Here is a 25,903-nt window from a genome sequence, read left to right as displayed (position 1 = left end):
GGCCAGAGGGCCTTGTGCGCTCCCGCCGAAGTCCCATCAATCAACTCCGGAGACCAAGTCTACCCACGTTCTACCATTCAGCCATGACTCCTGCTCCCATGTCCTGCACGACAGCGACGTGCAGGCTGACTCCTTGGTGCGCGCGGCAGCCTCCAAAGGCCAGTGCTCCACACCCTCCCCTATATATATCAGGCAGATGCACTGCTCTAGGGTCGGCCCGGAGTTCGTTCATTTTCCTCTGCCAAAAATCATACACACACAGTAGCACAAAAGGAGAGAAGGAGGCAGGCGTGCAGGAGGTTTGAAAGGTGAGATTCAATAGCTCTCCTCTAGCCCCTGGTTTGGCCATTGTGGTACAGGCCAGGGAGCTTTTTTCTTCTTCTTCTCCTAAATCTCTAGCCCTTGGTCCGGCCATCACGGTACAAATCAAGGGGCATGTTTCATCTTTCAAAAATTCTTGTTCTTGGTTCGGCCATCGCGGTACAAATCAAGGAGCATATTTCATCTCCCCAAAATTCTTGCCCTTAGTCCGGCCATTGCAGTACAGACTAAGGTGTATGTTTAATCTATCTCAAAATTTTGCCTTTGATTTGGCCATTTTGGTACAGACTAAAGAGTATGTTGCATCCATCCCAAAATTTTATCCTTGGTTCGGCCATCGCGGTACAAAGCAAGGAGCATGTTATATCTACCCCAAATATTCGCCTTTGGCTTGGCCATCGCGGTACGAGTCAAGGAGCATGCATGGTTCTTGTAAGAACGGTTCCTTTAAATGTTGCGTGCACTTCGTCCCATTGATCTCTGTCTTGGTTCGGTCCCTTTAGCGATACAAGCCAAGATGAACACCTCGTTCCTTGGTTTGGTCTCTATACATGGATACAAATCAAGAGAGTGTCATAGGTGCGAAAACCTCATAAAAATTGCCTTAATTTTGTCATCATAAAAAATGGATATGACTAAGTTGGAATTAAATTACGAACGCGCTAAATTGAACTCATGATAATCTCTTATTTGGTTGCGCTACGGGCATTATGTGTCACGCTAGTTGCAATACAAACAAGAGCACAAAAATATATTCCCTCACTTGGTTACGCTGCAAGCGGGCATTATCTTAATGCCACGCGGGGTTAGTAGTAATACGAGCAGGGCAAGACTTAATTAAAAAATGTGTTCATGTTACACAACCAAAGATCTAAATCATGCGAGATGAATTACAAAATGTGTTGCATCATAAAAACCAATCTTACTTGGTTACGCTACGCGCGGACATGATATATGTGTTACGCCGCGTTAGTAGTAATACAAGTAAGATAAATGTAAATAAAACATTCATGCCATTTATTTTGGACAAAGTCATATAAAAGATGTTGCAAACTTGCTCCGATGCTATAAGTGCCTAAACTATTAGCATCATCACAAAAAGATATCACAAACTCACTTTACTTGGGTTATGCTACACACTAGCGCCAATGAAATGACGCTATGTGGAGTTAGTGCTAATACCATGTAAGGTACAAACATAAACAAAAATGATAGATGTCATATAACTCATGCAATACCATAATGGCTCCACAAACCTTTGCTTGGTTACACTGCACGCGGGCATTATCTTAGTGCTACGCGTTGTTAGTAGTAATACGGGTAAAACAGAACTTAATAAAAAATAGATTCACTCCACATCCACATATGCATACAAAAGTCATAAAAAATACATGATAAGGCATATTCCATGTAGCCCACATAGGCTTTAAACAAACAAAAAATATCATAAGCAAATTTCACTCAGATCAGGCTTGATACTGTCTCGGCTCAAAGTCAACAAGAAATAACATATATCACATGCACCATAAAAAAGCACCAAGATTGTGTCAGAAAGCTTCAATCCGTTACGCTACATGTGGGCACCATACCAGTGCTACACAATGATGGTAGTAATGTGATGATGCAAAACTTATTAAAATTGGCATGTCAAGTATATCCATGCCACCAACCAAATATATCGTGCAAAATTCCTAAAGGAAAATACATACCCATATCCTATGTGCCAAATGTAGGATAAAATTAGGCCTAGCCAAAATCAATCTCCATTCTACATATAAATGAGGTTGAACACAAACAAATTGTTGCATGCCAGGAAAATATATCCACATACATCACACATGAAATGATGGAGGAGTATTTGCATCGTCGACCGCGAGGAGGATTTCTCTTGTAGTATATTTGTAATAGGCATATGATGTAATCCTATGTAATAGATATGTTGGAATTCTTAATCAGGGGTTTTCTCTTCGGAGATGTAATTGACAGAATTTTTATGTAAATGTAAGAGTTTTGGAAATAAAGTACCTGCAATGTTTGATTCTATTTTTATTTTATGCATTTAAAATTCACTCTATATCAATGACGTGGATGCATGTCTCATGCCCGCCATTTTCCCGTCATCAGATTCTGACATGCCTAGTGGGACATATTTCTCCCCTCATCTTTGAATTCCAACATAGGATTACAACATATGAATTTCCATAGTACATAAAGCATAAAACATTATGTACGAATATATCCATAGTACATAAAGCATAAAACATTATGTACGCATATAAAAAAAGTAGATGAAGAAAACTAATATATGGTTTTCTTTATTTTGAAGGTATGGAGGGACAGGTCCTGCAATTTGTCACTCTCCGCTTTGGCGACCTCTAGCTAGATGTGCCTATTGGTCCGCTTGTGGCTGTAGTTAGCAAGAGTTTGGAAACAACAGCTGCATCCCCAACTAAGTCATAAGAAAGGGAAGTCTCTACTGCACTGAAGGAAGGGTTTACTCCTGTTCTCACAAAGTCAGCAAAGAGAAGGATGCGTGCAGCTGCAAGAGCATCTAAGGATCACCATGTATGCGAAGCTTCTTCATCTACTTTAGTTCCTCCTGGTTTCACAAAGATGTCACCTACCAAGGTCATGGGCCAGGAGGTGCCAGCAAAGGTTGTTCGCATGATACCCGAAGAGTGGCCTGTTCTTGAAAAACAGACGGGATCACTAAAGGTGGCATCGCCAAGACAATCTGCTTCAACTACATCGACCAAAGTCGCAGTGCCCCTTACACCTTCAAAACTTAGGGTGGGCGCACATGAAGGGTCAGGAGAAAGCTCACATAAGCTTATCCCAAGCAACGTAGGGGCAGCTCAAAGGGCTTGCTCCGTGGACAAAGGAAAAGGTGTAATGGCTGAGGAAACCGAGTCTTCCGCACATGAAGGATCGGCTCGTCCAAGAAACCAACTTCGTGTTGATGCACCTGAATTTTTCCCCACCATGGGTTATAATCCCATTGGACCATGCCTAGAGGGTGAGCCAAGCAATAGACGCTCGCTCTAGTGGCAGGGGGTGTTTTTCACTTCAGATGACTTCCAAGCTGGTCATGTGGATCCAACCGCTACAATATCATATCCTTTGTCCTCATCGGTGCCAGCACCAAGACCATCATTTGAAGGCTCAGTTGATCCAGCATGGCGTCGCCGTTGATGGCAGAGTGCTCACCGTGCATGGCTTGATTCCCAGTGGCAACTGATGCAGACATGACCAATCAACAACGGAAGCAAGTGGCATATCCCATCAGAAATAGAGAAAGGAAGATCAATGCAAAGATCCATGGGGGAGCCATGCTAGCTTCCATGCCATCATGACACAGAATGTTTGCCAAGCTCTGAAGGAAATACTTCTAGGATGCTCTATCTCTGCTGATAATGTTGGTGGCACCATCATGCATCGTGTAGAAACTCCATCAAAATGGCTAGAATATGAAGAATTTGTGAAGGCAAATCCACGACGACAAGAGTATGTGAAGCAGGCTGCTCATGCACGCAAAAAGCGGGCTGCCCTAAAACAAAGAGAGATGGCAGTATGAGCTGATTCAGGGTATAGAAGAATACAAGGAAGAAACTCTCCATCAACAAGCCAAGTCAGTGGAGGAAATGGGGCAAAAGAAATGGCAAGTACAAAAAACAAGACTACCAGAACTCTCGCTCCATGGCCAACTCGTAAGAAGGTCTCAGGCAACTCATTTGAAGTATTCAACGCAATGCCAGTTGGTGTCAAAGGGGTGACAGACAATAGTAGCGAGACCTCCTCAGCCTCAATACACTTCAAGAGGAAGAAGGCACATAAGACTGTTGTAGAAGGTCCTCACCACATGACGCGGAGCCAGAAGGGTTCAGATCATGAAGAACTTGGGTCAAGCAATGGGAGGTCTTACAATCCCCTATCAAATAGCACTCCTTGTCCTTCTGAGAATGAGATAGAACTTCACCATGGTGCAAAGCATAAAGAACAAGTCCTAGCTACGAATGAAACTCGTCCCGTTGAGGAGCAATTAGCCAACCTTACGGCAGCGCTTCGGCAAAAGGAAGACGAGCTAGCAGCCCTTCGAATTCATATGAGCAATAACCAGAGCAGAGGAAATGAAGGGGAAGTTTGCGCAAGTGCTAGCAGCCAACATGGAGGAGCCGGGCTTAACCTTGAGGCGATCCAAAGAATGATCGCTGAAGGGGTAAAGTCGCAATTAATGCAAACTCAGTACTCGATGCAGCCAGGGTATGTTAAGCCGTACCCACCTGATGTGGACCTAGTTCCTTTCCCAACAAATTACATGCAGCCGCAGTTTAGTAAGTTCAACGGGAGTGGATCTCCCCATGAGCACATAGCACACTTCCTTGCTGCTTCTTAGGATACAGCTAACAACGGAGCACTTCTCCTTAGGCAGTTTGTACGGACATTGTCTGGGCCTGCCTTCACTTGGTACAGCAAGCTGCCTCCAAGCTCTATAAAAACGTGGGAACAAATGCAAAACTCATTCCTCGAGCGGTTTTATAGCACACAGAGGACGGTGGGCATAACCGAGTTGACCCAAACTGAACAAGGGTTCAACGAGAGGGCGGCCATAAATACATGGAGAAACCTAAGTCTTCATTGCCCACAGCCAATCACTGAGCCAGAAGTAGTGCGCATGTGCATGAACAATCTCCGCTCAGAAGTGGATGTCCAGTTACAAGGAGTGAGGCCCCTCACGTTTGAAGAGTTAGCTTCAAAATCTACGGATATAGAAAATTTTATGCAGCTTGTCGCTTGTCGAACAAAAACGATGTTCAACAAGCCTACAGACAAAGGTGGTCAACGTGAAAAGTCGCCGATGAAACCCAAGTCTGCACAAGCCATGGAGATAACGATGGTAAAACCTCAGTTTCAGCCCAGAAGAGCACCTATAGGGAATCAAGGGCAGCGAGATGCACGGGTCAGTAGGAGGCCAACTCTCAGCGAGCGACAAAACAGGGAGTATTCTTTTCCTGTAGAAGAAATTAATGACGTTTTTAATGGTTTAAAGGAGTTGATTCTTATAGAACTTCCCAAGCCCAAAAGGCCAGAAGAAGCTTGAATATTTAATGACCCAAATTTCTGTCACTACCATCGCATTTTGGGCCATACACTCAAAGGTTGCTTTGTTGTGAAGAATATCATACAGAAAATGATCGATGAGGGGACCATTGATACGGATCTCCTCAAAAGCTTAAAGAAAGGAAAGAAGATGGCTACAGCAAATGTTGCCACTCTTCAAGATAGCTCGGTGAGTTGCGCATCTTCAAATATGAGGCCAACTTATGATGATATGATTTTTACATCAGGATATGAATTTACCCCAATTATCTCTTCAGGCTTCCTCCCGTACCTCGATCATAGGACCACGACCTAGGGTCAGCATAAAAGAGAGGCTCACATTCCCTGCAGCCGTGATGGATGGCCCAGTGTACCAGCTTCTCAAGAACCCCAAGATTGGAGGGAACAGCTGCCGAAACACCGTGTACTACCCCGAGTGATGGAAGATGTCGCTCCTCTGCGCTTCGTACCAAAGAAATATCGGCATCTGGCGAAACGCATGAAGGTTCCGCCTAGTGAAGAATTCAACGTTCTCACTATAGGTGTGTTTGAGGATGATAGCGAGTCTCTTCACTTCCCCAAAGAAGATGCGCCACAAGTGGATCAGGTCCACCTTAGATCAGGTCGCCAGTTAGCTGACCCACATCCTCCACCTAGAAAGGAGCCTAGGAACAAAGATGTAACTAAGAATGAGACACTTGACCCGCCTTCTAAGGTGTTGTCAAGTACGATGTAATCTCTAATTTGAAGAAAATACCATCTATGCTTTTCTGTGTATGATGCTTTGTTTCTTTCCTCGGATTTACGTAAGGCACTAGTTACAGCATTGTCATTTCCTGGAGATTATAGAGTGGAAGTCTCACAGACTGAAGCTGAATTAAATGATGTGTTAAACATTCACGGAAGAGGACATGTTGTTAGGAGCAAAGAAGCATAACAGACCTCTTTTTATGTTTGGTGAGATTGATGACTTGCCAACAAATCGCATAATGATAGATGGTGGATCCGCCATCAATTTGTTGCCTCTACGTACTTTGAAAAGGATTGGATATTCCCCTAAGGATTTGAGTCGGTCAAATGTGGTCATTCACGGCTTTAACCAGTTAGGTCAAGAGGCCATGGGTACCACTTCCTTGGTACTAAAAATGGAAGTGTTATCTATATACGTGAGATTCCATGTGAATGATGCAGCCACATCTTACAATGCACTGTTGGGCCGACCATGGTTGCATGAAAATCAGGTTGTGCCATCTACACTCCATCAATGTAGCAAGTACAAAGAGCAATCTGGAGAAACAATGAGAATATTTGTAGATAAGAGACCATTCACCGTAGCTGAATCTTTTTATGCCGATGCCAAATTCTACTTTTAGCCCGTTGAAAAAGTACACAAGCCAAGGCCTGTAGTAGTACCTAAATCAAATATGGTAAAGAAAAATGCTGCAGAATCCTCATCTGGCCGAAAGATTTATCAGTATATACCAAGTGACCAAAGGAAAGAGGGTGACCGAATATTCCATGTCATCGATAAATCATCTATTAAAAGAGGTACCAAAATGCCTATGCTCTTACCTCCTTTGATTCAACATAAAATTGAGCAAGATAAAGAGAAGTCGCATGAGTGTGAAAATAAAAATAAAAAAGTGGTTCATATCACCTTGGAAAATAAAGATGATGAGTCATTGCCTATTTCTCTGTACGATAACCGAGTTTTGTATATGATGCAGAGAATGGGATATGATACTCTCACTGGCCCGTCATTGTGCGATGGTCGGGGGCAGCGGGCGCCATTTGAAAAGGCGTTGTCCCGAGAACAACTCGAAGCTCTACACGAGGGCTAGCCTTTGAAAGAAAAAAGACATGGGCTGGGCTATGAGGTTTGCATGACCTCGACTGAATTGGTAGACCCAACTGAGGCATCCCCACAAATGGAGGATGGTAATCAGCCAACTATCGATGACTTGGAATAAATAAATATTGGGACAGCCGAGGATCCTCGACCGATTTTTATTGGCGCATGTCTGTCCAAAGAAAAGAAAGAGGAATATCGTAAGTTCCTTTCTGCAAACTGTCGGGTGGTGGGTGCGACATATGCCAACGGGTGGCTTATCATTGTGGGAGCCAATAAGACATCACCGGTGCCTGGAAACGGGATGAGGCGAAGACATGCACGCCGGCAAATCTTACCCAGCTTCGGGGCTCTCCGTGGAGATAACACCCCTACTGCTGCTCTGCGGGGTCTCCGCATGGTAACTAAGTGAACAAGCAGCTACACAATGCTCCTTGAGCTGTTCGGGTGGGAGGAGGAAGAAGGGCACGGCTAGCTCTCTTCCTCTCCTCGTGTGGTGTCTAAACTAGCTAGGAGCTGAACCCTTTGCATGGGTGCGCCGGGGGGTTTATATAGGCCTACCCCCGGGGGTACAATGGTAATCCGACTGGGCGCGGGGCCCAGCCGTCTGTGACTGTGCTCGCCGGCTTCTGCGCCGGTATCTGGGGCCCGCCGACTGGTGGGTCCTGCTACCTGCCGGCCCTTGGCTGACAGGCAGGCCCCAGTGGTCAGGGCCGGGTCGGCGGCTGGTTACTGTTGCTTCATCTTGATGACATAGGCTTTGTCGTGGGAGGCGTGGCTACAGTGCCGCCGCCTGACGGGCGATCACTGTAGCCTCACCTTGTCTTGTCTCCTTAATGGGGCGTCTCCTTCGAGGTTGATGGCAAGCCGGCTGTGGGGAGCCGGCTTTCTCTCGGGCCGACTAGCAGTGGTATGGCACACTGTGCCAGTCGTGCTCCGGGATTCGGGGGTGGCTAGATCCACTGTAGCCACGCCCCGTCTCTCTGCCACTAGGCAGATGCGAGTTTCGAGGGTACGGTCTTTGACCTCTTTATGGGAGCCGGCTTCCTGGAGTCGGCCTTCTTGTGGCCGGCTTCGTGAAGTCGGCCCTCCCATGGCCTTCTTCACAAGGGCCAAAGCCGGGGCCCCTTCCGAAAGCCGGCCAAGGCGACGGCCGACTAGGGGAAGGCGGCCCCGCGTCTTGGGTCTCTCGAGAGCCGGATGGGCTCGTAATTTTTTCAGAAGGGCCAGGGGAAGCCGGCTAGGCTACCCATGGCTATTTACTCCGACAGTAGTCCCCGAAGTTGAGCGAGCTTCGAGGCAGGCAGTAGGGCGAGAAGCTTGGTCAGCTTCTTACCCTAAGGAGCCGGCTTTTGCTGTTGTTGGCCGATTTCAGAGTGCTCTCTTGGTTGACCCGCGCGCCGACCGCAGGCCCCCCGGTGGCCACGTGGCGACGAAGGCCTGCCCGCGCACGCGCGCGACCGGACGCCGCCGCAGGCCCGGGCCCGCCACTCCCTGGCCTCGGCCCGAGCGCTGATCTTCTGCGGCCCAGGGGGACTGCTCGCCCTCCTGTGGCAGTTTCAGCTTTGTCTTTAGTGCGTAATAAACGCGGGGCGTGGGGGGAGTGGGCACGATCGATCCCCATGATCCCCCACGCCGCGCCTCCTCGGCTCCGGCGCACGAGCCTACAAGCAGGAGGAGGAGGGGGAGAGGCAGAGGTTCGCTCGCTCCCCGTCCCTCCTCGTCTTCTTTCTCCTTCTTCTTCCTCTCGCAGCCAACGCAGCCTCCCGTCGCAGCACCTCCATACCATCATGTCCATGGCACTATCGAGCTCGTGGGACGGCTCCAACGTCCACGACGATCACATAGAGTTCCTCCGCCGAACCTGGCGCCTGCCCGACGCCAGCCTCGTGCAGGTCCGTCTGGCGCCGGAGAAGGAAATATTGCCAGCGCCGGAGGAAGGCGAGCGGGTCGTCTTCCGCACGCATTATCTGCGCGGCTTCAGCCTTCCGGCGAGTGGATTCATGCGCTCGTTCCTCGAGTTCTACCACCTCCAGCCGCATCACCTCACGCCCAACGCGGTGATGCTGCTATCGGCCTTCGTCTCCCTCTGCGAGGGCTTCTTGGGAGTGCTGCCCACGCTGGAGCTCGGGGCGGAGCTCTTCCAGAACAAGCTCGGCACTGTCATCGCCGGCGTGCCCGCCCCCTGCGGGGCCTTCATCAACATGAAGAGGTCAGGCGAGAGCAACCCTTTCCCGCACATCCCTCTGATTCATTCGGTGAAGCTCTGGCAAAAATCATACTTCTACGTGAAGAACGTCGCCCCGCAAGGAGACCACGTCAATCTGCCGGCCTACATAGCCGGCCCGCCGGCTGGGAGGCAGCCGTCTTGGGGCTACCGATCCAGGTCCCTGTCTCCGGCTGGGAACGCCGCCATCGCCCGGCTTCGGGTAATGATCCAGTCGAAAGGTCTGCGCGGAGCCGACTTGGTGGCCGCCTTCGTGGAGCGCCGGATTCTTCCTCTCCAAACCCGGCCCCACATGATGTGCCAGATGAGTGGCCACTTCGACCCATGCCGGCTGAGCACATGGGAAATGCCCCAAGCTGAGGTGGCGCTCATGGTCAACTACATTGCCAACCTCAAGCTCGCTGGCGACTAGCTATATGGCAAGGTGCCGTATTCTCGCGCCAATCCTCCGCCCGTGGTAAGTCTTTCTCTCTATCTTCTTTCTATCATCATCCGGCTTTAGGACGGCCGGCTTCTATCCAGTCGAGTCTTTCTTTAGCAGAACCCCCTTCTTTCGCCGCCAGCTGGGGCGGCAGGGATCGAACGCCAGTACGCCCCCGACCGTGCGGAGGACGACATCGACGACCCGGACCTGGGGGCGGCCGCCATGGAAGACGCCGCCACGGCAGACGTCGCCGAGCCCGGAGGCACAGGGCTCTCCGCCAGTTTCGCCGACTGGCCGGATGACGCCGAGGTCGAAGAAGTCCCGCGCCGCCAGCCGCCAGCCGACCGTCACAGCGCGAGCTCGTCCGCCGCGCCGGCTGCCGGTGGCGGCGTACAAAAACGCCGAGCCACATTACCCCTCTTCGGCAGTCGGCCGAAGAAGTCGAAGGCCTCCGCCGCGGCGACGAAGTGAGACGAGGCGGCCGCGAAGGCGGCCCGCTTCCGGAAGGCGGTGAAGCAGCCCCAGGAGGTCTCATCGTAAGTATTCGGTTGCTTGTGTGCCTGTTTTTTGTTGTCTTCTTTTGTTCTGACCCTTCTCCACTTACTGAGCAGGGTGCCGCTTTCCCTTGAGCGGGGCTCAGGCGGCTCTGTGGTCGGGCCGGGTGTCGGATCGTCAGGTTCCCGCCGTGTGGACCCCCGCGCCGACCTCATGGAAGCCACGGAGCGGAATGCTCGCAAGGCGCGGGAGGAGAGGGAGGCAGCGGAGCGGGAGGCCGCTCGGGCGGCGAAGGAGCGAGCGGACGCAGCAGTCAAGGCTCCGGCGGAGCGGGCGACCGTGGAAACGGAGGTGGAGGGCACGCGCAGCCAGCCTCCGCTGCTCGCCATCCCCCTCCGCACCGTGGCCCCGGACACCCCGCTGCCCTTGGCGGAGGAGATCACCCAAGATCAGCCGCTGGTGCGAAGGGAGGAGCTCTTCAAGGTCTTCGCGGGGAAGATGCCGCCGGCAGGAGCGGGCCAAGGCGGCCAGTCGTCGGCGGTGCCAGAGGAGCCGGCCGGGGGCGTGCCCGAAGCCGGAGCCGGCCTTGAAATACAGCCGGCGACGCACCAGCGCGCAAGAGGAAATGCCGCCCCGCCGGAAACGCGCCAAGCTACGGGTGCCGGCCAGTCGGCAGAAGCCTTGGAGGCGGCCAGCTCTGCCACGTCCGGGTGGACTCCCAGCGGAGGGACTGGCGAGCTGAATGTGGCGGGCCAAGGGGTTCGGAGCCGGCTGCAGGCTCAGGCCACCCTCCTGCAGCAATATACTCAGGAATTCTTGTTGACGCGGGCCGCCATCCGGGTAAGTTTTTCGCCCTTTGACCGCTCTGGTCTTCTGATTTCTTCCGTGGGGGTGCGTCAGTGCACCCACTGGGTGTAGTCCCCGAGATCCGGGCCGACTACAGAGCAGTCGGGTCGGATCTTTCTTGACGACCATCTTACCTCTGTTTTCTGTCTGAACTTCAGGATTATCACAACTCTCGTGCTGCCGCCTTCAACTCCCAGGCTCAGGAGCTGGGCCGGCGGACCGATGACTTGGCCAACAGCCGAAGTAAGTACTTGTTCTTATCTGTTTCCTGTGGGGGCGCGTCAGCGCACCCACTGGGTGTAGTCCCCGAGATTCGGGCCGACTGCTGAGCAGTCGGGTCGGATCTTCCTTGACGACCTTTCCCTTATTGGTTTTTTCTCTTCGTCCTTTGCTCTTGCAGGGGCCAACGCCGTCCTGAGGAAGGAGCTCGGCGAGGCGTGGGCCGCCCTCCGCACCAAGGACGCGGAGTACGCCGCTTTAGTCCAAGAGCGCGACCGCCTGGCCAAGAAATTGGCCGACCAGGAGGAGAGCCACAAGGCGGCCCTGCAGAAGGCGCGGGACGCCGAGGCCGCCGTGAAGGCGGAGCTTGATATCGAGGCAGCGAGCTGGGCCGAGACGCGTCAGGCGCTGGAAGAAGGCTACGGCCGCATCGAAGACTTGATCGATGGTAAGCCGCCTTTCTCGCCCTTCATCCGCCTGCTGGCCGCCTGGAGTTCTGTTCTGACTTGTGTTGCTGCCCGTTTTTCTTGTGCAGACTACTTTCCCGGCTACTCCGTCCTCGCCGCCCAAGCCATCGAGGCTCATCGCGAGGTGCATCATCAGGCGAGAGTTAGTATTGCGCCGGATGCAAATCGGACGTTGGAGGAGCAGCTCATTGCCGTCCAGGCGTGGTTGCAGCCGGCCCACCGGATGCTCCACCGGCTTCAACGTGCCGGGGCGCAGGTGCTGGCCGCCCTCTGGCCCGGCGAAGCGATCCCCCGCACCCCAAGCTGGACCGCCGACTGGTTGGAAGTCGCAGTCGGCCGTTTCGAAGCTTGGAAGGCGTCGGCGGCCCGTCTTGGAGCCGGGAGGGCGCTGGAGTTTGTTCGCGCCTGGTACCCAGGGCTGAGCCTGGATCAACTGCGCACTTGGCGGCTGGAGGCCGACGCGGAGCTGGAGGAAGTGCGGCCGGCCATCGCCCAACGTGCCTCGACGATCGCCGAGTGCACCGATACCAGTGTCTTCCCGCCCGAAATCAACGATGATGGCGTCGCCCAGCCGGAGGAGTGGTTCGGGCTGAACCCGGCGGTGGGCGAGGACTCGGCCGAGGAGATCGCTTCCAGCGACAAGGGCGAGGATGACGAGGAAGTGGACGGTGAAGACGTCCAGCCGGCTAGTGGAACAACCGGCCGACCTCAAGCTGACCGTGCCTCCAGCAACGAGCCGCGTGGAAGCGCGCCCTCTGTAGGAGGCGGTGATCAAGCCAAAGTTCGCCAGCCGGCCGTTCCTTCAGCCGGTGCAACCGTCTCCATCGACCAGCCCAGCTCGTCAGCCGCCCCGCCAGCTTGATCGGCTGTCCTTATCGTTCCTGCTTTTGTCTTTCGAATAATTTTTAGGCATTCGCAATTCCACCCACTGGGGGTGTATCGAACTATGTTGGATGCTGGCCTCTCTGGAGGTCTTTTATGTAAATATTATTATGTGCGTGTTCGGTTTCCATTCGAGTGCACTTCTTATCCTTATGCTTTTTTCCTTTGCCGCCTTCCCTTTCTGGGGAGGCAAGTACTCGAGCTTTCTTGGATTGAAGTGAAGTGAATGAAAACCGGCCGGCCGGCTACCCTGGTAGTCGGTCGGCGGGAAACCGGCTTTTGTTATATAAGTTCGTTGGTCCCTAGCCCTTTTTCGCGTGCGCATCCTTTCCGGCTTATGACTCTTGCCAGTCGAACAGCCGGTTCTTCGAACTGCGACTTTGGCAAGAGCTAAGCCTGGGTGCCGGCACACTACTTGTCTGACCGCGGGTAGGACTCTTAATATAACTCCAGTCGGCCAGTCCCCGGGACGACTCATCGAGCCCGGTGCCGGACGAAATTAATAAACGAAAATACAAGATCATACGCATGATAGTTTTCATTCATAGATAAAAGATGGCGGTCCCCGAGCTCTCCTCGGGGGGCCTTTTGTCTCATACTTAGTACAAAAGTTAGCGTGATACATACTGCATTTCAACTGTAAAATCTTCGAAGGAGGTTGGCGTTCCATGGTCGTTCCGACTCCTTGCCGGAGTCGTCTCTCTTGCGCGCCTTGGGCTTCTGCGCGTCGATGAGGTACTAGGAGTTGTTGCCTAGAGCTCTGCTGATGACGAAGGGGCCCTTCCAAGGGGCCGCGAGCTTGTGCTGGCCGGCTGTTCGCTGGATCAGCCGGAGCACAAGGTCGCCTTCTTGGAAAGATCTTGGCCTGACCTTCCGACTATGGTAGCGGCGCAAACCCTGCTGGTAGATGGCAGACCGGCTGAGGGCTAACAGCCGGCCTTCTTCCAGCAGGTCGACGCCGTCTTCTCGTGCTTCCTTGGCTTCCGCCTCGGTGTACATGGTTACCCGAGGCGAGTCGAACTCGATGTCGGTTGGGATGATCGCCTCGGCACCGTACACGAGGAAGAAAGGGGTGAAGCCAGTTGACTTGTTTGGGGTAGTGCGTAGACTCCAGAGTACAGTCGGCAGCTCATCGAGCCAGCAGCCGCCTGAACGCTCTAGTGGTACGACCAAGCGGGGCTTGATGCCGGAGAGGATGAGGCCGTTGGCTCGCTTGACCTGGCCGTTTGACTGCGGGTGGGCGATAGACGCTAGGTCCAGCCGGATACCTTGCGCGGCGCAGAATCGTGCCAAGGCTCCTTTGGCAAAATTTGTGCCGTTGTCGGTGATGATGTTGTGTGGCACGCCGTACCGAGTTGTTATGTCTGCGATGAAAGTCACCGCAGTCGGCCCATTCAGCTTCTTGATCGGCTTTGCTTCGATCCACTTGGTGAATTTGTCTACGGCGACAAGCAAATGTGTCATGCCGCCGCGCGCCGTCTTGAATGGGCCCACCATATCCAGTCCCCACACGGCGAAGGGCCAGGTGAGGGGGATGGTCTTGAGTGCCGAAGCCGGCATGTGTTGCTTGGAGCTGAAAAGTTGGTAGCCTTTGCAATGTTTAACTAACTCTTTGGCGTCGTCCAGAGCAGTCAGCCAGAAAAAGCCATGGCGAAAAGCTTTGGCGACGAGTGATCTTGAAGCCGCGTGGTGGCCGCATTCTCCTTGGTGAATGTCTCTGAGGATTGCAATGCCTTTCTCTTGCTCGACGCACCGTTGGAGGACTCCTGTGACGCTGCACTTGACGAGTTCTCTGTTGACGATTGTGTATGCTCCGGCTCGACGCTGGACTTGTCTCGCCTCTGTTTCGTCAGCCGGCAGCTCTTGATTGACTAGGAAGTTGAGGATGGTCTGAGCCCATGACGGGGCTGCGACTTCTCCTACTGCCAATGTGGCTACTGCCACCAGGGTGGGCGGGCTGGGTGATGAAGTGCTGGAGTCGGCCGCCGGCTATTGTGTTGGTGCAGTCCCCGGGCCGACTACCGCAGTCCCCGAGCCGGGTGCGGCAGTCCCCGTGCCGACTGCCGAAGTCCCTGGGTCGGCTGCTTGGTTCTTCGAGCCGAACCCGGCCACATCGGGGTCAGGCGGCACGAAGATGGAGTGGGATTCTGGAGATGGCTTGATGCACGGCTTGAGGATGCGTTGTAGAGCAACGCCGGTTGGTATTGCTTGCCGAGTGGAGCCTATTCGAGCCAGGGCATCGGCCGGCTCGTTGTCGGCTCGCGGTACGTGGAGGAACTCGCATCCTTCAAAGTATCCGCTGAGTTGCTGAACCAGGAAGCGGTAGCTTGCCATGTTTGCGTCCTTGGCGTCCCAGTCGCCAGATGATTGCTGAACCACCAAGTCCGAGTCGCCGTAACACAGGATCCGGCGGATGCCGAGCTCCTTGGCGAGCCGGAGCCCATGTATGAGCGCCTCGTACTCGGCTACGTTGTTGGAGGTGGCGAAGTGGATCTGCAGCGTGTATCTGAGCTTGTCACCCTTTGGAGAGGTAAGTATGACGCCGGCTCCCAAGCCGGTGCGCATCTTGGACCCGTCAAAGTGCATGCGCCAATGGGTGGAGTCGGGAGCCGGCGGCAGGTACTGGGTCTCGGCCCAGTCGACGAGGAAGTCGGCCAATGCTTGGGACTTGATGGCGGTGCGGGGCTGGTAGAAGATCGTATAAGGGTCCAGTTCGATGGCCCATTTCGCCACCCAGCCGGATGCATCCCGGCTGCCTATGATCTCGGCCAGCGGGGCGGTGCATACGACCGTGATGGGATGCTCTTGAAAGTAGGGTTTCAGCTTCTTGGCGGTGAGGTACACGTCGTAGCACATCTTCTGGTAGTGCGGGTAGTTCTGCTTTGAGGCGGATAGCACCTCGCTCAAATAATACACCGGCCTCTGGACCGGCTGGGCCCGGCCGTCTTCCGGGCGTTGGACTACAACGACGGTGCTGACCACCCGGCTGGTTGCGGCAATGTAAAGGAGCATGGGCTCTTTCTCAGTCGGCGCCGCAAGGACAGGCGGGGTGGCCAACATCTTCTTCAGTTCGTGAAAAGCTTGGTCGGCCTGGTCGTTCCACTCAAAGTGAGTGCTTTTCTTCATGAGGCGGTAGAGAGGGAGAGCTTTCTCCCCGAGCCGGCTGATGAAGCGGTTCAAGGAGGCCAGGCATCCGGTGAACTTCTGGATTTCTCGCAGCTTGGTGGGGATCGCCATTCTCTCAATGGCTTTGATCTTTACCGGGTTGCATTCGATGCCGCGTTCGGAGACCAGGAAGCCTAGGAGCTGGCCGGCTGGCACTCCGAACACGCATTTCTCGGGGTTGAGCTTGATTTGGAAGCGGCGCAGGTTCTCAAATGTCTCTTTGAGGTCCTCCAGCAAGGTGCCGCGCCTCTCCGTCTTCACCACAATGTCATCTACATAGACGTGGGCGTTTCTGCCGAGTTGCTTGAGGAGGCACTTCTGCATGCAACGCTGAAAAGTGGCACCGGCATTTCTCAAGCCGAATGTCATAGTCAGGTAGCAGAAGGCTCTGAATGGCGTGATGAAGGCGGTCTTCAGGCGATCGGCCGGGTCTAGCTTTATCTGGTGATATCCTGAATAAGCATCCAAAAAACTCAACAGCTCGCATCCAGCTGTGGAGTCTATCACTTGGTCAATCCTTGGCAGAGCGAAGGGATCTTTGGGGCAGGCTTTGTTGAGGCTGGTGTAGTCTATACACATGCGCCATTTGTTATTCTTCTTCAGCACGAGGACCGGGTTGGCAAGCCACTCTGGAAAGAAAACTTCCATGATGAAGCCGGCTTCCAGAAGCCGGGCTATCTCCTCCCCCACAATCCTTCTCTTTTCCTCTGATAGTCGGTGGAGCGGCTGCTTGACCGGCTTGGCGTCTTCTCGGACGTGTAGTTTGTGCTCAGCGAAATCCTTCGGAACTCCCGGCATGTCCTTGGGGGACCATGCAAAGATGTCCCGATTCTCACGGAGGAAATCGGCGAGCTTGCCTTCCTATTTGCTGTTTAGGCCTGCCCCGATGACGGCAAACCTCTCGGGGTGCTCGGGGTCAAGGGGTATCTTCTTGGTTTCCTTGGCCGGCTGGAAAGATCCTTGGGCATCACACTCCTTGGAGTCGGGGGGCAGGGTCGGCTGCTTGCCGGCCATGGCCACGACCCGGTTCAGCACCTTCTTTTCTTCGGCGATCACAAGGGATTCGGCCAGCCGGCTGCTGGCGGCGGCGCATTCGGACGACTTCTTGTAATCGCCGGCTATGGTGATGACGCCCTTGGAACTCGGTATCTTCATCTTGAGGTACGCATAGTGGGGAACCGCCATGAACTTGGCCAAGGTGGGTCGGCCATGCAATGCATGGTAGGGGCTCTCTAGGTCCACCACTTCAAACCAGACTGCATCCCGTCGGAAGTGCTCCTTGTCTCCAAAGAGTACATCAATCTTGATCTTGCCAATGGGGGCGCAGGACAGGTCGGGGACGATGCCATGGAACACCGTCCGAGTCGGCACGAGCTGCTTCGTTTTGACGTTTAGCTTCTCCAGGGTATCGCGGTACAAGATGTTGATGCTGCTCCCGCCGTCTATCAGAACGCGGGAGAAGCGCGCGGCGCGCCTATCCGTCGCGAGAGTGGCCTCCAGGACCAAAGCATAAGAGCTGGGAGACGGCATCACCTCTGGGTGGTCGGCCCGGCTCCAGCTGATGGGTTTCTCGGACCAATGCATGTGTCCGGCTGGACTAGCAGCGACCACGCTGACCTCTTGGTGCTCGCGGTGCTTGCCGCGCCGGTCTTCAGGCTGGCTGGTAAAGATGATGTATGTTGCTTGCTTGTCAGGGAATTCTTCATGCACGGCTCCGACTGCGGGCCGAGCGGCCGGGGGTGGCGGAGCCGGAGGCGGCGGGCCGCCAGGAGGAGGCGGCGCGAGCCCTTCGCCCTTGGCGATCCGGTTGAGCCAATTGCACTTCCGGGTGGTGTGGTTGGATGGCTTCGCGCCGCTATGGAACTTGCACGGGGCATCAAGAGTTTGCTCGTAGGAGAAGGCCGGCTGCCAAGCCGGCCGGCCGCCCTTGGGCTTCTTGGGTGCAGGCCGCCCTTCAGGCGGCGTGTCTTCGACCGTGGCCACCTGCTGACTGGCGGGAGGCGGCGCAGGGCCTTTGCGCTTGTGATCGTTTGGGTGTGGGCGTCGGCCGGAGTCCCCAGCCGGCGTCTTGGGCGCCGGGTTGAGTACTTTCCTGGACGCATCTACCCGGAGCTCGGTCTTCATCGAAGAGTCGGCGGTGGCGTACTTGTCGGCTATGTCCAGAAGCTCGTCAAGGGTAGTCGGCTCGTCGCAGAGGAGCTTGTGCTTGAGGAGGGTACCCTCTCGGCACCCGGCGGTGAAGTATTCGATGGCCTGCACCTCGTGCACCCCTTCGCAAGAGTTGCGGAGCTCGTCCCAACGCATGAGGTAATCGCGAGTGGACTCGGCTGCGCCCTGTACGCACAGGGAGAGCTGCCTGGGCTTGGGAGCCCGCTTGTAGGTGCTGGTGAAGTTGCGAACAAAGGCCTCGGTGAAATCTAGCCAGCTGTTGATGCTGAGGGGCTTGAGGCTGTTGAGCCAGGTCCGTGCCGTGCCTTGCAGCATAAGGGGTACGTACTTCACGGCAACGCGCCGGTTGCCGTTGGCTATGCTGACTGCCATAGAGTAGTCGATCAGCCAATCTTCCGGCTTCACGGAGCCGTTGTACTTGGGCGTGTCTCTTGGGAGCGAGAACCCTCTGGGGAAAGGCTCGTCGCGGATGCGGGGGCCGAAACAAGGCGGGCCGACATCGTCTTCCTCTTCTAGCGCCAGGGATCGCGCTAGGCGGTCGATCCGATGGCGCGCGTCGTTCTCGCCGACTCCTTCGCGGCGACCTAGTCGGCCGCTGAGAGTCCGATGCGCTACTGGCAGCGGGGTGGGATATCTCTCTCCGCGAGGTCGAGGCGGAGGCGGGTTGCCTCGCCACTCCATGGCACGGGGGTGGCCGTCCGCGTCTCGCTCGATGGAGATTTGGGTCTGGCTTCGGCTGGCCGCCGGCTCTTTCTCGCGCCGCGCGCGGGTGTTGCTCGTAGTCGGCGTCCGGGACGTCGCATCGTGATCCCGGCGCGGGGGAGGGCTTCCCGCACGGGCATCAGCCTCGTGCCGCTGCGCGGCCGCGTCGATCAGCTGCTTGATGCGCCGGGTCATGTGGGGGAGTTCTTCGGCCTCCAAGCCATCCAACTCGTCTACGGCCGCCTGGGCGACGCGCAGGTTCTTGAGCGGGGTGGCATAGACTGGGCGGTCGACTCCCAGCGTGTCGGCGATGACGGCGCCGCGTTGCTTGACGACGCCGGCCCGGTTGGGCCCAGCCGGAGCCGGCATGTCGAAGGTGGCGTGGTCAGCTTCGCGTTGGTAAGCCTCAGAGAGGCGTCTCATGGAAGCCAGCCTCTGGCCCTCCGCGAGGAGGGCGAGGCGGCGAGCCTCCAGTGCTTCGTCGTCGGCGTCGGCCGGGAGGGGGACGGACAAGTCGTGGGCCGCCACGTGCGGGGCGTCGTGGGCGCTCTCGTCGGCCGGGCCGCCATGGCCGATGACCATCACCTCGGTGGTGACAGCATCGCGGCCGTCGGTCCGAGGAAGCGGGTCGTTGAAGACCGCGACGTTGGTGGGGAAGGTGTCGTAGGAAGCCGTGTCGGAGTCGACAGGCATCGGGTCGGTGGAGCCAACTGACTCCAAATTCGCAGCGGGCTCGCTGGAGACTTGGAGCTGGTCGAGGAGGCAGGCGAGGTGGTCGGTGCTCGCATCGGAGGCGAGCTCGTCGGAGATGCGGGTTTGGTCGAGGAGATCGGCGAGGCTGCTCGCCGCGCAGATGCTGGTGACGCCTTGCAGCGCGTCGTGGCAAGCGCCATCGGGCGTGCCGGGCTAGCTACGCTCGCGAGGGAGAAAAAGGGTCCCCGTCCAAAACAGGTCTCCGGACGACGGTGCACCTGGCCCCACGGTGGGCGCCAAATGTCGGGTGGTGGGTGCGACATATGCCAACGGGTGGCTTATCATTGTGGGAGCCAATAAGACATCGCCGGTGCCTGGAAACGGGATGAGGCGAAGACATGCACGCCGGCGAATCTTACCCAGCTTCGGGGCTCTCCGTGGAGATAACACCCCTACTGCTGCTCTGCGGGGTCTCCGCATGGTAACTAAGTGAACAAGCAGCTACACAATGCTCCTTGAGCTGTTCGGGTGGGAGGAGGAAGAAGGGCACGGCTAGCTCTCTTCCTCTCCTCGTGTGGTGTCTAAACTAGCTAGGAGCTAAACCCTTTGCATGGGTGCGCCGGGGGGTTTATATAGGCCTACCCCCCGGGGGTACAATGGTAATCCGACTGGGCGCGGGGCCCAGCCGTCTGTGACTGTGCTCGCCGGCTTCTGCGCCGGTATCTGGGGCCCGCCGACTGGTGGGTCCTGCTGCCTGCCGGCCCTTGGCCGACAGGCAGGCCCTAGTGGTCAGGGCCGGGTCGGTGGCTGGTTACTGTTGCTTCATCTTGATGACATAGGCTTTGTCGTGGGAGGCGTGGCTACAGTGCCGCCGCCTGACGGGCGATCACTGTAGCCTCACCTCGTCTTGTCTCCTTAATGGGGCGTCTAATTCGAGGTTGATGGCAAGCCGGCTGTGGGGAGCCGGCTTTCTCTCGGGCCGACTAGCAGTGGTATGGCCACCTTCGGGTGTCTCTTTACCCGAAAGGGCCCACCGCCTTGGGGGCCACACTGGTGGCCTGTCGTCGATGGCGTCAGGGTCGACATGGCAATAGTGTCGCGCCGGACGGGTCAAGGCCACCCGTACGGCACACTGTGCCAGTCGTGCTCCGGGGTTCGGGGGTGGCTAGCTCCACTGTAGCCACGCCCCGTCTCTCTGCCACTAGGCAGATGCGAGTTTCGAGGGTACGGTCTTTGACCTCTTTATGGGAACCGGCTTCCTGGAGTCGGCCTTCTTGTGGCTGGCTTCGTGAAGTCGGCCCTCCCATGGCCTTCTTCACAAGGGCCACAGCCGGGGCCCCTTCCGAAAGCCGGCCAAGGCGACGGCCGACTAGGGGAAGGCGGCCCCGCGTCTTGGGTCTCTCAAGAGCCGGATGGGCTCGTAATTTTTTCAGAAGGGCCAGGGGAAGCCGGCTAGGCTACCCATGGCTATTTACTCCGACAGAAACAAAGATGTCTTTGCTTGGACTTATTAGGAAATGCCAGGCTTGGATCCAGAGGTAGCGGTGCACCGACTTGCCGTGCAAGACAATGTTCCCCCAGTAAAACAAACACAAAGGAGATTTCGACCCGAGCTACTCCCCAAGATAGAAGCTGAGGTCGACAAAATACATGATAAGGCATATTCCATGTAGCCCACATAGGCTTTAAACAAACAAAAAATATCATAAGCAAATTTCACTCAGATCAGGCTTGATACTGTCTGGGCTCAGAGTCAACAAGACATGACATATATCACATGCACCATAAAAAAGCACCAAGATTGTGTCAGAAAGCTTCAATCCATTACGCTACATGTGGGCACCATACCAGTGCTACGCAATGATGGTAGTAATGTGATGATGCAAAACTTATTAAAATTGGCATGTCAAGTATATCCATGCCACCAACCAAATATATCGTGGAAAATTCCTAAAGGAAAATACATACCCATATCCTATGTGCCAAATGTAGGATAAAATTAGGCCTAGCCAAAATCAATCTCCATTCTACATATAAATGAGGTTGAACACGAACAAATTGTTGCATGCTGGGAAAATATATCCACATACATCACACATGAAATGATGGAGGAGTATTTGCATCGTCGACCGCGAGGAGGATTTCTCTTGTAGTATATTTGTAATAGGCATATGATGTCATCCTATGTAATAGATATGTTGGAATTCTTAATCAGGGGTTTTCTCTTCGGAGATGTAATTAACAGAATTTTTATGTAAATGTAAGAGTTCTGGAAATAAAGTACCTGCAATGTTTGATTCTATTTTTATTTTATGCATTTAAAATTCACTCTGTATCAATGACGTGGATGCGTGTCTCACGCCCGCCATTTTCCCGTCATCAAATTCTGGCACGCCCAGTGGGACATATTTCTCCCCTCATCTTTGAATTCCAACATAGGATTACAACATATGAATTTCCATAGTACATAAAGCATAAAACATTATGTACGCATATATCCATAGTACATAAAGCATAAAACATTATGTACGCATATAAAAAAAGTAGATGAAGAGAACTAATATATGGTTTTCTTTATTTTGATGGTATGGAGGGACAGGTCCAGCAATTTGTCACTCTCCGCTTTGACGACCTCTGGCTACATGTGCCTATTGGTCTACTTGTGGCTGCAGTTAGCAAGAGTTTGGAAACAACAGCTGCATCCCCAACTAAGTCATAAGAAAGGGAAGTCTCTTCTGCACTGAAGGAAGGGTTTACTCCTGTTCTCACAAAGTCAGCAAATAGAAGGATGCGTGCAGCTGCAAGAGCATCTAAGGATCACCATGTACGCGAAGCTTCTTCATCTACTTTAGTTCCTCCTGGTTTCACGAAGATGTCACCTACCAAGGTCATGAGCTAGGAGGTGCCAGCAAAGGTTGTTCGGATGATACCCGAAGAGTGGCCTGTTCTTGCAAAACAGACGGGACCAGTAAAGGTGGCATCGCCAAGACAATCTGCTTCAACTACATCGACCAAAGTCGTAGTGCCCCTTACACCTTCAAAACTTAGGGTGGGCGCACGTGAAGGGTCAGGAGAAAGCTCACATAAGCTTATACCAAGCAACGTAGGGGCAGCTCAAAGGGCTTGCTCCGCAAACAAAGGAAAAGGTGTAATGGCTGAGGACACAGAGTCTTCCGCACATGAAGGATCGGCAAGTCCAAGAAACCAACTTCGTGTTGATGCACCTGAATTTTTCCCCCACCATGGGCTATAATCCCATTGGACCATGCCTAGAGGGTGAGCCAAGCAATAGACGCTCGCTCTAGTGGCAGGGGGTGTTTGTCACTTCAGATGACTTCCAAGCTGGTCATGTGGATCCAGCCGCTACAATATCAGATCCTTTGTCCTCATCGGTGCCAGCACCAAGACCATCATTTGAAGGCTCAGTTGATCCATCACGGCGTCGCCGTCGACGGCAGAGTGCTCATCATGCATGGCTTGATTCCCAGTGGCAACTGATGGAGACATGACCAATCAATAACGGAAGCAAGTGGCATATCCCATCAGAAATAGAGAAAGCAAGATCAATGCAAGGATCCGTGGGGGAGCCATGCTAGCTTCCATGCCATCATGACACAGAATGTTTGCCAAGCTCTGAAGGAAATACTTCCAGGATGCTCTATCTCTGCTGATAATGTTGGTGGTGCCATCATGCGTCGTGTAGAAACTCTATCAAAATGGCCAGAATATGAAGAATTTGTGAAGGCAAATCCACGACGACGAGAGTATGTGAAGCAGGCTGCTCATGCACGCAAAAAGCGGGCTGCCCTAAAACAAAGAGAGATGGCAGTACGAGCTGATTCAGGGTATAGCAGAATACAAGGAAGAAACTCTCCATCAACAAGCCAAGTCAGTGGAGGAAATGGGGCAAAAGAAATGGCAAGTACAAAAAACAAGACTACCAGAACTCTCGCTCCATGGCCAACTCGTAAGAAGGTCTCAGGAAACTCATTTGAAGTATTCAACGCAATGCCAGTTGTTGTCAAAGGGGTGACAGACAATAGTAGCGAGACCTCCTCAGCCTCAATACACTTCAAGAGGAAGAAGGCACATAAGACTGTTGTAGAAGATCCTCGCCGCATGACACGGAGCCAGAAGGGTTCAGATCATGAAGAACTTGGGTCAAGCAATGGGAGGTCTTACAATCCCCTATCAGATAGCACTCCTTGTCCTTCTGAGAATGAGATAGAACTTCACCATGGTGCAAAGCATACAGAACAAGTCCTAGCTGCGAATGAAACTCGTCCCGTTGAGGAGCAATTAGCCAACCTTACGGTAGCGCTTCAGCAAAAGGAAGACGAGCTAGCAGCCCTTCGAATTCATATGAGCAATAACCAGAGCAGAGGAAATGAAGGGGAAGTTTGGGCAAGTGCTAGCAGCCAACAGGGAGGAGCAGGGCTTAACCTTGAGGTGATCCAAAGAATGATCGCTGAAGGGGTAAAGTCGCAATTAATGCAAACTCAGTACTTGATGCAGCCAGGGTATGTTAAGCCGTACCCACCTGATGTGGACCTAGTTCCTTTCCCAACAAATTACAGGCAGCCGCAGTTTAGTAAGTTCAACGGGAGTGAATCTCCCCATGAGCACATAGAACACTTCCTTGCTGCTTGTCAGGATACAGCTAACAATGGAGCACTTCTCCTTAGGCAGTTTGTACAGACATTATCTGGGCCTGCCTTCACTTGGTACAGCAAGCTGCCTCCAAGCTCTATAAAAACGTGGGAACAAATGCAAAACCCACTCCTCGAGCGGTTTTATAGCACACAGAGGACGGTGGGCATAACCGAGTTGACCCAAACTGAACAAGGGTTCAATGAGAGGGCGGCTGATTTCATAAATACATGGAGAAGGAGTGCGCATGTGCATGAACAATCTCTGCTCATAAGTGGATGTCCAGTTACAAGGAGTGAGGCCCCTCACGCTTGAAGAGTTAGCTTCAAAATCCACGGATATAGAAAATTTTATGCAGCTTGTCGCTCGTCGAACAAAAACGATGTTCAACAAGCCTACAGACAAAGGTGGTCAGCGTGAAAAGTTGCCGATGAAACCCAAGTCTGCACAAGCCATGGAGACAACGACGGTAAAACCTTAGTTTCAGCCCAGAAGAGCACCTATAGGGAATCAAGGGCAGCGAGATGCACAGGTCAGTAGGAGGCCAACTCTCAGCAAGCAACAAAATAGGGAGTATTCTTTTCCTGTAGAAGAAATTGATGACATTTTTAATGGTTTAAAGGAGTTGAGTCTTATAGAACTTCCCAAGCCCAAAAGGCCAGAAGAAGCTTGAAAATTTAATGACCCAAATTTCTGTCACTACTATCGCATTTTAGGCCATACACTCAAAGGTTGCTTTGTTGTGAAGAATATCCTACAGAAAATGATCGATGAGGGGTCCATTGATACGGATCTCCTCAAAAGCTTAAAGAAAGGAAAGAAGGCTACAGCAAATGTTGCCACTCTTCAAGATAGCTCGGTGAGTTGCGCATCTTCAAATATGAGGCCAACTTATGATGATATGATTTTTACATCAGGATATGAATTTACCCCAATTATCTCTTCAGGCTTCCTCCCGTACCTCGGTCATAGGACCACGACCCAGGGTCAGCGTAAAAGAGAGGCTCACATTCCCTGCAGCCGTGATGGATGGCCCAGTGTACCAGGTCCTCAAGAACCCCAAGATTGGAGGGAACAGCGGCCGAAACGCCGTGTACTACCCTGAGTGATGGAAGATGTCGCTCCTCTGCGCTTCGTACCAAAGAAATATTAGCATCTGGCGGAACGCATGAAGGTTCCGCCTAGTGAAGAATTCAATGTTCTCACTATAGGTGTGTTTGAGGATGATAGCGAGTCTCTTCACTTCCCCAAAGAAGATGCGCCAGAAGTGGATCAGGTTCACCTCATATCAGGTCGCAAGTTAGCTGACCCACATCCTCCACCTAGAAAGGAGCCTAGGAACAAAGATGTAACTGAGAATAAGACACTTGACCCGCCTTCTAAGGTGTCATCAAGTATGATGTAATCTCTTATTTGAAGAAAATACCAGCTATGCTTTTCTGTGTATGATGCTTTGTCTCTTTCCTCGGATTTACGAAGGCACTAGTTACAGCATTGTCATTTCGTGGAGATTATCGAGTGGAAGTCTCACAGACTGAAGCTGACTTAAATGATGTGTTAAATATTACATTCACGGATGAGGACATGTTGTTAGGAGCAAAGAAGCATAACAGACCTCTTCTTATGTTTGGTGAGATTGATGACTTGCCAACAAATCGCATAATGATAGGTGGTGGATCCGCCATAAATTTGTTGCC

The 25,903-nt window shown here is 53.4% G+C and overlaps 2 pseudogenes; both read left to right on the top strand.

The window, feature by feature from the left end:
- Nucleotides 1-2,649: 2,649 nt before the first annotated feature.
- LOC147979436 (uncharacterized) lies at nt 2,650-5,858 on the top strand (annotated as a pseudogene).
- A 16,285-nt stretch (nt 5,859-22,143) lies between these two features.
- On the top strand, nt 22,144-25,315 carry LOC147979435 (uncharacterized; annotated as a pseudogene).
- Nucleotides 25,316-25,903: the final 588 nt, after the last annotated feature.

The sequence above is a fragment of the Triticum urartu genome, chromosome 3A (genome assembly GCF_056163025.1).
Source record: "Triticum urartu cultivar PI428250 chromosome 3A, HENAU_Tu73, whole genome shotgun sequence".
Taxonomy (NCBI): Eukaryota; Viridiplantae; Streptophyta; class Magnoliopsida; order Poales; family Poaceae; genus Triticum; species Triticum urartu.
Note: the sequence above shows the minus strand (reverse complement) of the source record. Positions and strands in the feature narration are given on the sequence as shown.